We start from the raw sequence: 13,844 nt of genomic DNA on the forward strand, positions 1-13,844 counted from the left end.
ATGCATGAAAACTCCAAACCATATGTACATGCATCAAGAATTGAATTTAACGTCAAATTAACGTTCGTAGACATCAATGCCTTTGGAGCTAAAATCTATCATGATTCGGTGAATAAGTATCTAGTAAAGGTTGAAGACCATTCAACTTCGACGTACCCAAGCGCTTTGGTTAGCAACCAAGGAGACCACTATGTGGACTAGGATGGAGTATTATATTTCATCACATTGGATCCAGAGAACACGGATAAGTTGGGAAGCGTAATTTCAAATGGACATGCCGTAAGGGATGAACCAACTTGGACATGAGAAAGGCTAGTTCTAACTCATTTGATTTTTGAATCACCTAGAAAAGGAAGCCAGGAGCACAACACTAAATCAAAAGAAACAATTTTGGTGCAAAAGCTTAAAACACTAAACTCAAAAAAGGTGTTGTATGAAGATAATGAATGCAACTATCACACAACCCTTGGAACGAAACATGTAGAATATCCATGGGAGAATGCCTTGTACATCCATAGGGGGATGCTAGATCTAGTATGCCAACATTATGACTCAAAAGGAGAAGAGTATGTTGAGGCTCAGTCCAGTTGACCTTAGACACTTTTTCTTGGTTCCAGATAAAGGATTGTTCCATGGAGAGACACGAGCACCAAAAGCTGTGACTTTCACAGAAACCAAGCCTGAAAGGTTTGAACCACCTACATTTGGGCTTACCCATATGCCTAATGTGAGAGAGACAAGTATAGAAGACAACGATGGCATTAAGGCTATGGAAGAGCTAACCAAGCCACGTGATGGGAGCATAGATCTTCCCAAGACAAGCATCCGAGATGACGAGCAGAGACACAATTGGCAACGAGTGAGACCATCACAATTGCAAAATTTGGTGAAGAATTATGATGGGTCTGCAAATCCACATGACCATGCCACCTCTTTTAGGAAAGTTCTGAGAGCAGAACGAGTTTCAGACTCGCATACTCAAATAGAGGGATTTGGATTAACTCTCGAGGGAAAATCATTGTCATGGTCTCAAACTTTGGATCTGGGAATGAAAGTGACTTTCCAAAGCTTAGAGACAGACTTTATTGCAGCCTTTTCTAAGATGGGTCCAAAGCATAGCACAATCACCAGTATACATGCTTTTAAGCAAAAAGAGAACGAATCGATGAGAGACTGTGTGAATAGACTAAAGCAATACGTCACGAGATGCCCAAATGATGACAAGCCTAGCCAAAAGAGATTGATCTCAATCTTTTTAGCGGGCTTGCAAAATAAACATTACATGATCATTTATACGTAAAGAAACATAAACATTTCAATGAGTATTGCATAGATGCGATGGAATTTGAGGACAACATGGATATATCCAATGACTCAAGTCAGGAGGACGAGCCTAATGGTCAACAAGGGCCAAGTAGGGAGCGAGCTTCAAGTGCCACCACTATAATAGAGCTCAATCCAGAATAGATTACCGACATTTTTGTGAGGAGGATTGGAAAATTGTATCATCCAGTCACACCAGAGCCTAGCAATGTACCTACAAAGAAGTGGTGTGATCTATGTGAGTGGAATTTCACACACAGGATACAAGATTGCCACGATATCATGAAATTATTGCAAGAATGAGATTTGGTAGTTCTTCGCAACAACAACATGGGGCAATAGTGATGAACAATGAGAGAGCTTTTGGGCTACCGCAAATTCAAAAGCAAGTTAGACCAGTAATGTGAGTTGAACCTCCTGTGTATCATACTACGCCTTTCACATATGCGAGCAAGAATAGAGCTATGTTAGGGATGGAGTCGAGGACTTTTCAGCCTTCCCTTGGTAAGGAAGAGCCATCGTAAAAACAGAACCATCATACAAGAGTCCCACTAATCTTTTGATGGAAGATTTTCGTGCACAAGCCAAAACATTGATGCTTATGGAAAATGAGGGTAAATAAAAAAATTCTCACAAAAAAATGAAACCAACAAAAATGGGTCCCTGCATGGAATGCGAAGGAGGCCATTGGATGAAGGATTTTCCTCATGATCAAGTTCTGGTAACACTACCTGTGGGTACAAAATTGCAATTCGGTCCTTATCTAGAATGCGGAGGAGACCATTGGAGGAAAGATTGTCCGCATAGAGACCCACCATTAATTCAACCCAGCGAGACCAACATATCATATCCACCTATTGAGAGGTATTTTGAAGAGTATTATGTAGAGCATCTTCCAAAGCCTTGTGAGCTTAGACCGATAGATGACAAATGGAAAGGGAAGATGCCATTACTAAATGTTGACATTATACTTTCCCCCAATACTTCTGAGAAAGAGAGAATTCCTTTGCGAGTGGTCACATGCACTCAAGCAAACAAGAACACACATATTGACATTGATGAGGGGACTAAAAGCCCTACAAAAGAAAAATACCAAGAGGATGTTCCATCCTCGAGTAGACAAAAGAGGAAACGACCAAGAAGTAAATGAGGCAAGAAGTCTACAAGGAAAAAGAGTTCCAAGGAATGTGATTCTATTCCAAAAGAGCTGAAAGGATTCTTGAAAACCAAGCAGAGTGTGAAAGAGAAGAACCCAACACAAAAGGATAATATAGATTGAAAGGAACAAGCATCAAAATTTTAGAAGGATTTGGGAGGATTAGTTCTTGTTGAGAAGGTAAATGAGGTGCTAGATGCGTCTTTCAAGGCTTACAATAGCAAAATCACAACTCTTATAGAGTTTCCAAAGAAACTCCAAGAGTACCCTAATCCCCAAGAGGAACAGATTGGATTGGTAGTCCATCAACAGTTGATTAGGGACAAACAAACTCTTTTACAGGGGCCACCAGTGGCTTATCAAATGACAACCAATTGCACAAAATCCAAGCTTGGAAACAATACAAGAAGTCACTTCAAGCATGGAAAAGGGAAGCAAGACATCTATTATTCCAACTTTGGAAGAGGATGTGCCTGCAAACAAACTACCAGTGGTTGAAACTCAAAAGCCAGTGACTACAGCTGACTATAGGGATGAGATACCTGAAATGGAGAAAGTGTTGGTTAGTGAGATGTGGGAATCGGTGAGGAAGCATGTGAGGGAGACATCTGCTATCAAATCTCCACCTCTTTCTATGTTGGATTTCATGGGTTGACAAGCCAATGAAATGGACAATGCATCTTTGCCAGAGAATGAGCAAGCTTCAGTTTCAACACATAGAAGCAAACCCTCAGGACAATGCCGTCGTACATAGGTAAATATGAGAATCAGTCCCAAGTCATGTGAGTTCCATTGATGAGGAATTTGCTTCCATACATTGAAATTATAAGTGTTGTTGTCAGCACCTGTAACGTGTACCCTTTTGTTGGAAAACTTGCTAAAAATCAAACCAGAACCTTGGAATGAGGTAGCAGCGTTTATAAGTGGGCAAGAATAAAAAATTAGGTCCTTAGGACTGAAAGGTCTTTTGAATGAGCACTCTGATGTGCATATAAAGTGGACTCCTCTGCCTCTCAACAAAGTGGAAAAATACAAGGGTGACGATGGTAATACTATACTGCTAGTGCAGATCAACAAAGTGAAATCCATAGCCATTCTAGATAGTGGCCCATCAGGGGTTAGTATAGCAATAAAATCCATATCGAAAGCATGGGGAGCACCATTTCTAAGAAGAACAAGGATGAATTTGCAACTCGCAGACGAAACTCTTAAAAATCTTATGGGACTGCTAGAGAATATCACTGTGGAATCTTGTGGTATCAAGTATGAGCATACGTTTGCCATAGTTAACTTTGGCAAGAACACAAACTACGAGGTTTATGGGAAGATCTTTCATGAAAAAATTCAAGATGATCCAAGACTAGGGCTATAACTATGTGTACCTCCGTCAGGAGAGCGCACTCATGAGGGTCAATCTCAAGAACCACAAATACAGGGATGTCTCTAAATCACCAGTTGAAGTGTTTGACTCAGGTTCTTTAGAGGATTCAAAGGATTCCATGTCAGAAGATAGAGTTGATGTATGGATATGCAATGCTTCCATCAAGAGCTTTCAACTTGACAGATCCAAGTGTGGGAGGCGTGAGTGCATGATATGTAACCACCATTACCTTTCCTGAGCAACTCTTAGATCCCCAAGAATGGATTCATGCCTTATTCACTTTGGATGCCTGCGCTTTACCAAAGCCAACTCAGATCTGTGACATTGATGGCTATGACATTTTCCCTATATGAATGATGAGAGTTTATATGGATTCTGACAATACTGGTTTTGATGTTATTATTATATGGACCACAATCACAAGCTTAGTAGGATTCCCAAGATGCAAGACAGACAACATGTTTCTTTGTAAAATAACGATGAAAAAAGGAAAATTAGGAATGTCTTGCCTACAACAGTTTCATGGCCAACAAAACCCACAGAGATCCCATCGAATGATCAAGCCACCATAGCCACAATACCAAAATTCCAAACTACAAGATTTCTCCATACTTTTACGAGTATGAGGATGAGAGGGGGAACTTTTACTAGGTCGTTAAAGGCACGCCAAGAAATCAATCCGACAAGTGTAGTGCTGACGTTACCTCAATTTAGTCGTGGGAATGGGAAGTTGACACTTTTGAATGACTATGGCAATGAATATGAAATGGTACAAATTCCTAAGAGTATTGAGTAGTCTAGGAAGGGGGGAGCTGCTTCTTCCATGTCTCCTCTGAGAGCCTCACTTTGTGTTCCACCACGTTTTGAACATGCCAACAAGACTGAGGCCACCAAAGATGCCCACGCACCAATGTCACCTATCGCAAGGGTCGTAGAAGAAAGAATGGTTCAGAATACCAAACACTCGCACATAAAGATCACTTTTGTTTCTAAGAAGACAATTGTGTTTGTGTCTATAGATGCTCATCCTAAACAAAATCAAAGCATAGTGTCTCATGAAGCTTGGGAAGCATTAGGTAAACCAACTCTAACTCCTCTAGAGACAAAATATAGAGAATGCATAGGGTCTGTCATCTTGAAAGTTAGAATAGAACTACATTCCATGTATTACACTTTTCATGTTGCTAACCTTGGTCAGACAACCAAACATGCCGCTTGGGGATGGTATTGGATGTGCCGAACAAATTACCAAGCGGAAGAAAAGGACAATGCATACATGCTAAAGGTAAATTCTGTAAGCCTTACAGGAAAAAGGTCCACAAAATAGCCCAAGTCAATTCAAGAATTATGATCTATTCATGATGCTTCTTCAAAGGCAGCAACTCCCATAGTGGAAGTACAACCATCAACAAAGAAGGTTACTTTCAAGGAGCCTATGATGATAGTGATGAGACGATCACTCATGAAGACCATTCTATGCATGCTCATGTTGAAGTGGGAAAGGATTTTGAGTCATTGCAAGGCCAAGGAAGGGGGGTGTCGATGGCTTGATGGGTTGTGATGGGTTTTCTTTAGGGATCCAAGTATGAACATACTAATTAGGTTGATGAATGGTTGGTTGTCTTATTTGTGGCTTTGATCTCATTTTCTTGCGATTTTGTTAGATTCTTTGTTGTGTCTTTTGGGCTCGTGGTGTTGGAAGGCACTTTGTACACTGCAAACTCTGGCTTTGGTAGCCATAACTCCTTGTTTCCTTTTTTGTAGCCTTCTGCTTCCAAATACTGTTGAGTAAAAATCCATCCTCTTGAATGTATGATTTCCATTGCTTGGCATTCTACCCACTTGTGCTCATCATCCTTGCATAGTTTTTGTGCTTCCAACATGTGTTTTAACACTAAGACTGTCATGGTTGTCATCTTTTTTGGGCTCTTAGTGATGGGTATTTTAGCTGATATACTTTGCCTTACTGCTTTGTATGATGAGACTTCTTCATGGGCGAGCCTTTGTTCGATGAAGAACTGGTTGTTGTTGCCGATGACTCCTTAATAAGCTGACATAGAATTTGAGGTATGATTATTGTTTCTGCTTTGGCTTTGCCTTTTTCATGGTAAGTTAGAGTGTGTTGGAACTTTCAAGAAGAGAAGTCACACAATGGAGGCCAGTGACCAGATCCACCAAGCAAGAACTGCAGTGGGGTCCTCGGAAGATTTTTGTCAACAAGCTAGAAACATCTTTAAAGCCAAACCCAAAAACACTACAAAAGTGGGTCCTTAAGAGAGATTCTATAGACAATCTTGAAACGTCTTCCAAGCCAAAATGACAAGTGCGACAACGGTGGGTACCAAAAAAAAGCTTTACTATAGCAAGTGCTAAGTTCACGACTCTTGAAGCCAACAAACAAGAACCACTACCAAGAGCACCGACGAGGCTCTCCAAGATCTTCAATCCGATTTTTGATCTACTAACAGTGATGCTGGAGTAGGTAAAGCCTTGTCAAAGTACAATCAAGTCCTCTCAGTGTACTCCAAGACAAAAGCAAGAAAAGTCCAAGTCACCATTAGTAAATATTATGGACATAAGAGTCAAGAGTTGGGTGTCCAAAAGCCAAAACATGCTTAGGGTCAGAACCAATGCTTCATGTCTTTATTAACTCTCTGAATAAGAGTCGTAGCTGGTTACTACAAAAGCTAGAGAGCTGAGCTACGTAAGTCAGTCGCTCAAGCTGGATGAGGTAGGCATAAGAGTCAAAGTCTAAGTATATTTAGGCTTCAAAGGAGTTGGAAGTTCACACATAGCACAAATGAAATTTTAAGTGAGTGAGTGTGATAATCTCATCAACAAAAGCCACTTAATGGATGGCCACTTGGACGCTCTTAGAGTGTGAAAATCACTACGACTCATCTCTTAATTACCCATACACTTCTTTTGCACCCCATTTGCTTTGAAATGCACTCATATGTGAAAAGAAAATAGGATGTCCCACATTTGGACATAGTGCATTAGGCACACTTTCCTAGATCACCCAAGCACTGTACCACAAAATAACAAATTGACTACAACTTCTTACAAGTGAATAATAGGTCAAAATGTGTCACAAAGCAAGAAATCACCTAATGATGTTTGACAGGTACATTAAAGAGTAAACCTCATCAATGAAAATCCTTTTAGGAGTTTTGGGAACTTTTAGAGTGTTGCATGTGCTACATTCACTCCTTGAAGAATCCTTCTTTAATCTTTTCTCACACAACATACTGTTTATATTGTCAAAATCCTTGAGAGCATATAGCGTATTTAACTCTAGAACACATGCATTAGACATGTTTTTTTGCTTCTACCCATGTACAAAAGCACAAAATGATAGGTTTCAAGACATCTCTAGCAGTAACTTCACAATAAGATCGCAAAGTCAAGGTCACTTTTCTCCCACATGGTTTTTTCCCCTTGACCAAATTCGGTGTCAAGCACCATAGTTCGTTTTTTTTTTCTTTCAATAAAAAGCATTGATTAAGCACATCAGGAGGGCTATGACAACCAAAGTGTCCAACACTGATCTTTAAGAAGCTTCATCTTAACTCCTACAGGCACAAACCAACATTGAGCCTCAAGTCTTTAGAACAACCAGAACCTTCAATACTCTCACATCAAAGTCAACCGGAGGTAACGCTTCAACAAGACGGTGCCCAAGGATGCTCGCCAATTTAGGAAGGGGGGAATGTTTTGGGAGTGCCATAATAGTGCCGGAATAAATCTTAAGGATGTTTGGAATGAAAGTGGGAATACAGTTACGAGATGCAGAAATGGGCTATTTATTATTTTTAGCCATAAACAGAGCATACGGAGTCGGATGGACACGTGGGTTCATTCATTGTAGAGATAATATCAATATCTTTGATTTGAGCACTCTAGTTCATCAAATGTATTTCTGAGCTATGAACAACAAATTTAATTGTAACTAATGTTGCAGGAAAGTGTAAATGGGCGGTGGACATCATTATAAATCCAGTGGGTTAGTAAAACGGGCTTAAGTGAGTTCCAAGATGTAATGCAAGTGCTTTTAGTGTTTAGTCTTATTTAGACGGTTGGTTAAGGGTGAACAAATTTGTAAAAACTCTATATAAGTCACTTTTGTGTGTGGTTAGGGGATCCACTTATCATTTGGTTGAGTGAGCTATTGAGGATCTTGGCAAAGAGCACTCTAGCACTCCCAATCTCCCATCCCCTCCACTACCTTGTAATCTTTGGAGCTATGGATTGCATAGCCATGCGTTTGTTAATGTAATAAAGATGTGTATTCTCTCTTCTCTTTATTCTCTTTTAGTTTAAGCCTTATTGATTCATTTAAGCTCATGCTTGTATGTGAATGTGGGTTCCTCTCTTTCCTATTGATGTTTGAGCTTGTGTATGAGCTTGTGCGTGAGTGTATTAGTTTAGTTTCCTTGCTTAATGCTTATGTGTGTTTAGGAGATCTCTTTCATTAAGTGTGTGAGCTTGAATGTTAATGAGTGTGTGGGTTTAAGCATTGTGCATTCATTGCTTGTTTGCTTGTCTTGCATTCATGTTATGCTTGCTTATTTCATTATGGGTAGATAGAGCTTTCCAAAGCATTGTGGATCTGATTAGCAAGAGGGTTAGATTCATGTGCTTGCTGATGATTCATTGATTGCTTGTGTGAGTAGGTAAGATAGGTAGGAATGCCATTGGTTATGAGTCCATGCTTGATTAGGAGGATTGATTGAGTGAGATGAAATTGAGTACTTGTGAGTTTAGGCATTTCCTTCTTGCTTTAGCATGTGTTCGAGGTTGCATTGAATGTGTTGAGTGTATTGGTTGGCAAGTCATAGATTCTCTCCCGCAAGGGATAAACTTCCATGTACTAGCCGGGTTAGAGCTCTTTGGGATGACCATGATAGAGATATCACAATGGGCATAGCCGATAAGTAGACTTGCTACCCATTCCTATAAAGATAGGGAATTTTGGTTCTCCGTCATCTTCATAAGCCAAAAGCACTTCTGAGTAGGTTTTCTACTAGAATAGAGGTAGAGTTAGAGGATGTGGTGCAGGCCAAGGATGAGGTCATGGTTGTCGTGGAAACCACGACCAAAATCAACAACAACAACAACATTAAAATGATGCACGGGGGTCAAATACACATGGATGTGGATAGTTTAGAGATAGGGGGAGTCAAAGAGGTCACATGAACTTTCAGAAAATGATAGTAGGGAATGTTGGACTTTTTGAGGAATAGGTCACTTTGGACATGACTGTCCATCAAAGCGCCAAGGTGATAGAAGGACGTAAAGCAATTATTCATCTACCAGTAGGAATACATATGATTCAGAGAGGTTGTTTGTGATGCAACACATGATCCAAGACCACATAAATCTATGATATTGAGGAATCCTATGTAATGATTGACATATGATGGCTATGTGGCTCACCATTGTGCATATATGGCAAAGATTGTACAGGAACAAAACGCACTTGTTTTGATGATGTTGTTGGAGATGCAAAATGAGAGCATGTCATGGATGAGGATATGGCTGCACTTGATGAAAATGAGACACGGGCTTTGGTACCATTGCCAAAAGACAAGAATGTGATTGGGTATACAAAGTGAAGCATAATGTAGATGGCAGTGTTAGCAGGTATAAAGCTAGTTGGTGGCAAAAGGATATGCACATATTTATGTGATAGGTTACAAGGATAATTTTAGCCCCGTAGCTAATATGGATATAGTTCATATTATTATTTAAATGATTGTGTCAAAGGATTGGGTGTTACATCAGATGGATGTGAAGAATATGTTCTTGCATGGTGACTTGCAAGAAGAGGTGTATATGGAGCAACCACAGGGATATGAGGATGTGAGTCATCCAGGTTATGTATGTAAGCTTAATAAAGCTTTGTATGGACTGAAGCAAGTGCCAAGAGCATGGCATGCAAGAATTGTAGCATGCATGGTATCCGTTGGTTTTCGTATGGCTAATGCGGATCACTCATTGTATGTGCAAAAGAACAACAATGGCATTGTCATCATTTGCATTTATGATGATGATTTGATTATTGGAGGTGATGATGAGACTGATGTACATCATGTAAAGACTCTCTTAAATTAGGAATTTGACATGAAGGATTTGGGGGAGCTGTGGTATTTCTCATGCATTAAGATTGTACGCACAACAAGAAAGAAGGCATATGGTTTTCACATAGACAGTATGCATTGGATATGTTAATTAAATATGGTATGGATGATTATAAGCCTATTTTTATGCCCTTACATCAAAATTTGAAGTTGAGGGCTGATGAGGCTCAAGTTCTTGAGGATGTTATCGTGTATCAGAAGTTTGTGGGTAGCTTAATCTACTTGACTATCTCATGACCAGATTTGAGTTATGTAGTTGGCTTGGAGAGCTAGTTTATGTACCTTCCTAGGAAGCCACATTTGGATGTGGTGACGTATGCATTGTGCTATGTGAGTGCTACCTTGGATTATGTACTCTTCTATGAGACTAGCATAGAGTTGCAACTCTATGCCTACAATGATGCAAGGTCCTGGATATCTTGGAGGTTTGATTTGATGTCTCCCTAATAGCATCAAGGAACTAGGTTCTCGACCATAGGGATCAAACATTTGGCTTGGTCCTGTCGTATCTCTAGTTGACTGATTCTATCAAAGGGTATAATGAGTACTCATCTTCTATGAAGTATGGCTAAGAGCTCACAAGCTCCATGCCCATGTTTGCTCCCGCATAGTCCACTAGTCTTACAAGTGCGGTCCCTAGTGGGGAAGGTTGAGCACCTAGCACTGGTCGTGCATGTTCTTGAGCTATTAGATTTCTCTCATAGTTAGCCATTGGCTGTCTTGCGTGGTATGAGGATTGGGTAGCTTCTTGCTCTCTTTCTCTCTTTAATCTAGCAATGTGCGTGCACTCCTGGGTAGTATGGGTGTAGTTCCAGTTACAGGATTCGCACCACTTCTTTGTTGAATGGTTGTTGAGCAGAGGATCAAATCAAGGACAATCTTCTATTTGATGCTCTCCTCCACATCCCCCACATAGATGAGGTCATGTAGGCGTAGGTCTAACGTATGGTTGTTGAGGTCTGTACAAGACTAAGTCTTCCACTCTCTCAAGGTCCATATCCCTTGCTGGTGGTATAGTGGTGGAGCCTGAATGTTGTCCAGAAATCGATTGAAGCAGTACATTACTCATTGCCCGGAAGATAAAAAACCGAGTAAAGGTCAGCTTATGTCTCTCTTCATAAAGGGGCTTCAAAACACGACATTACATACACACCTCTACTCCATGAAGCATACCAATTTCAATGCATGTTGCCTTGATGCAATGGACTTTGCCGACAATTGTGATATGTCATAACGCTCTTGTACTCATCTTGTTTGAAGGAGTATATCTTTGTGAGTGCATCATGTTGGATACCAATTTTGGTGAATGCCGCTACAAAGTCCTCCTCTAGGCTTCGTGGAGTGGCTTTTACACTTCCTTCTAGGGTTTGAAATCATGATAGTTATTTTCCTTCAAGAGTTAGTCTGAAACCCTTGATCTGTGTGTGCTTCTCAGTCACTTGTTGCGCATGTATAGCTTGCCTCAAGGCAGCAATGTGCTCATAAGGATCACCTGATCCATCATACTTTTTGACTAGCTTTTGCAATGTAGATGGTCTCACTTTTCTTGAGTTCTCGTCATCATGTCTTCTGCGTATATCCCGGCCTCTTCCTCTCTAAATCTTGTTGTTCTGAGGGGTTCCCTAATATGTTCCATCCAAGCTCTGGCTCCCCTTGCAGTCATAGGCATAGGCTCAATGGGAAAAATGTAGGTCTCCTAGATGTTGTTCTTTTTGAAGGTACTGGCCCCATCCTGGTGAAGCCTCTCATTGTGTGTGCAGGTGTTTCTCCATGCAAGGCTGTCTCTTCTGGTCGGGCAATAGCTCGAGGTAGGCACATCCATGAACAGAGGTTGTCCATGCCATGAGAGATCTCTAACCTCAAGCCAATCTAACATTCTATATTCATTTCCCCACCGGTCATCACTGATGAGGATCCTATTCCCTGCTTGTTTCTCTATGCACCAATGGAAGCTCTAGGTGAGGTAATCTAGTCATGGTGTAGTATGCTTCCCAAGCGTCTTTGTAGACCTCTTTAATTGAGTCATCTTGGAACAACATGGACACCAAAATCTCTCGTAAGATTTTTCAATGGTTGTTGGATGTATCGACATCGATTTTCTCTTTGTTCTTCCTCTTGTCGTTCAGGTGCATATCATTGAATAGCATATCCTCCACACTTGAGTGAGAATTCAAGAGGTTGGATGTGCTAGGCAAGTTAGGGTTTAGGGGTAGACCTTCTCTCGTAGTAGCTACTCCTCTACATGTTTCAGTTTAGGTCTATGCTTCCTCTTGGATGAAATTCTCCCATCCTACCCAAAATTTTAGAGTATGCAGTTATTTCATAACATGCACCGTCTCTACCCATGTACATGCTTCCTTGATCGTTGACCCAAGGTGCCTTGTCAAGGTCCGATACTATGTCGTCTATTTCAACCACGTAGTGTTGCAATGGGTCTTTATAAATCTCTGCACCTTGAGCATTGGTGTACACAAATTGAAGTTTGGTATTGAAAGCAAGTCCCTCATCACCGTGAGTTTCAAATGGATTGATAGAGATGGGGCGAGTGAACGTAGAGGCTTGTGGATGCATGTCTCGTGATTTCTGGTGGTCCATGGATACCCTACTTGAGGTTATTGATATCATCTCTGACTGGGAATCATAAGAGTCCTCAACAATATTGTCAAGAGTTCCTATGGATGGAGTGCTACTGCTTTGGGTAGGCACCCTAGATGCTGTTTTTAACCCTATAATGATTCCAAATTGATGTCAGGATTGCTGTTGCATGTGCAAGATGTATTGATTTAGTTAGGGTTTTGTTTTCTTTTGTTTTGTTTGAGTGTAACCATGCTCTCGCTCAGCGAAGTTTGAAGAACAATGCTTTAAAAGCAAAAAGGCGGTCTTGTACTTATGTTGTGAGGGCGTGAATCCCCCTCCCCAAGCAATGCTCAAGCGAGCCTCACACCTAGCCACACGCTTTTGTTTTGACCCCCAACAGCAGTGGGAACGAGGTTCGGGAAAAGACAAATTTGACTCAGCCCACGAATTTGTTCAACTTTGGTAAAACTCCGCTCAAATTTACGGGAGGAGGTAAATAATCCTCTTCAAAAAAATCAAGTTTCTTGAGCACTAGGCCGTGGGAACAAGGCTCTTTTTTGTTTTTTTATTGATTTTTAATTTATTTTCTTTTTACTTTTTTGGGTATGTGGGCCATGTGAGCAAAAAAACTGACCTTTAGTGTAAAAGGAACCGACCACAATTCCAAAAACCCGCCACGATTGAAGGTAGCCTTGAAAAAAAAACCGGTTGAATTTATGCCGATTTAGTTATAAAAACTGGTAGGGGCTTAATTTGTTAAAGGAAAACCGCCATTTAGGAGAAGGCTTTTTTTTCTTTAAAAAAAAAAATAAAGCTTTCATTGCAGATGGCAACGGGCTTCGACACACTAGCTCTCCCTCTCTTTCACTCAAGCCATGGGCTACGGCTTCAACAAAGAAGCCATCTCCCTTACACAACATGGGTGGAGTCGAGGACCGGTGGGAAGAAGTTTTAGAAAGAATCCCCTCTTTCCTTCTTTTCTCTAAGGCGCAGGAGCTGCACACAGCTCACTCACTCTCTCTCTCTCTTTTGGTTTCAGTAGGCGATGATAAATTTTTCTCTCTCTTGCTTAATCTTTGCAAGAGGATCACTCTCTCTCTCTATTTCTACAGGCCACGGGCCTCTTTCTCTCCCTCACTCCCCTCACTTTGCGGGCTTCCAAACCCTCTCACTCTCTCTACTGTAGGTATGCGGGCAGCTCCCTTTCTTCACTCTGCAAGCTGCGGGCAAATCTCTCTCTCCCTCTGCTATTTTTTTCCTACAC

General features: G+C 40.9%; 2 pseudogenes; one reads left to right on the plus strand and one right to left on the minus strand.

Moving 5' to 3' along the window:
• Nucleotides 1-4,266: 4,266 nt before the first annotated feature.
• Nucleotides 4,267-5,353, plus strand: LOC147420598 (uncharacterized; annotated as a pseudogene).
• Nucleotides 5,354-11,563: 6,210 nt separating this feature from the next.
• On the minus strand, nucleotides 11,564-12,769 carry LOC147420599 (uncharacterized; annotated as a pseudogene).
• Between the last annotated feature and the right edge of the window lie 1,075 nt (nucleotides 12,770-13,844).

The sequence above is a fragment of the Adiantum capillus-veneris genome, chromosome 28 (genome assembly GCF_014529385.1).
Source record: "Adiantum capillus-veneris isolate H3 chromosome 28, ASM1452938v2, whole genome shotgun sequence".
Classification (NCBI taxonomy): domain Eukaryota; kingdom Viridiplantae; phylum Streptophyta; class Polypodiopsida; order Polypodiales; family Pteridaceae; genus Adiantum; species Adiantum capillus-veneris.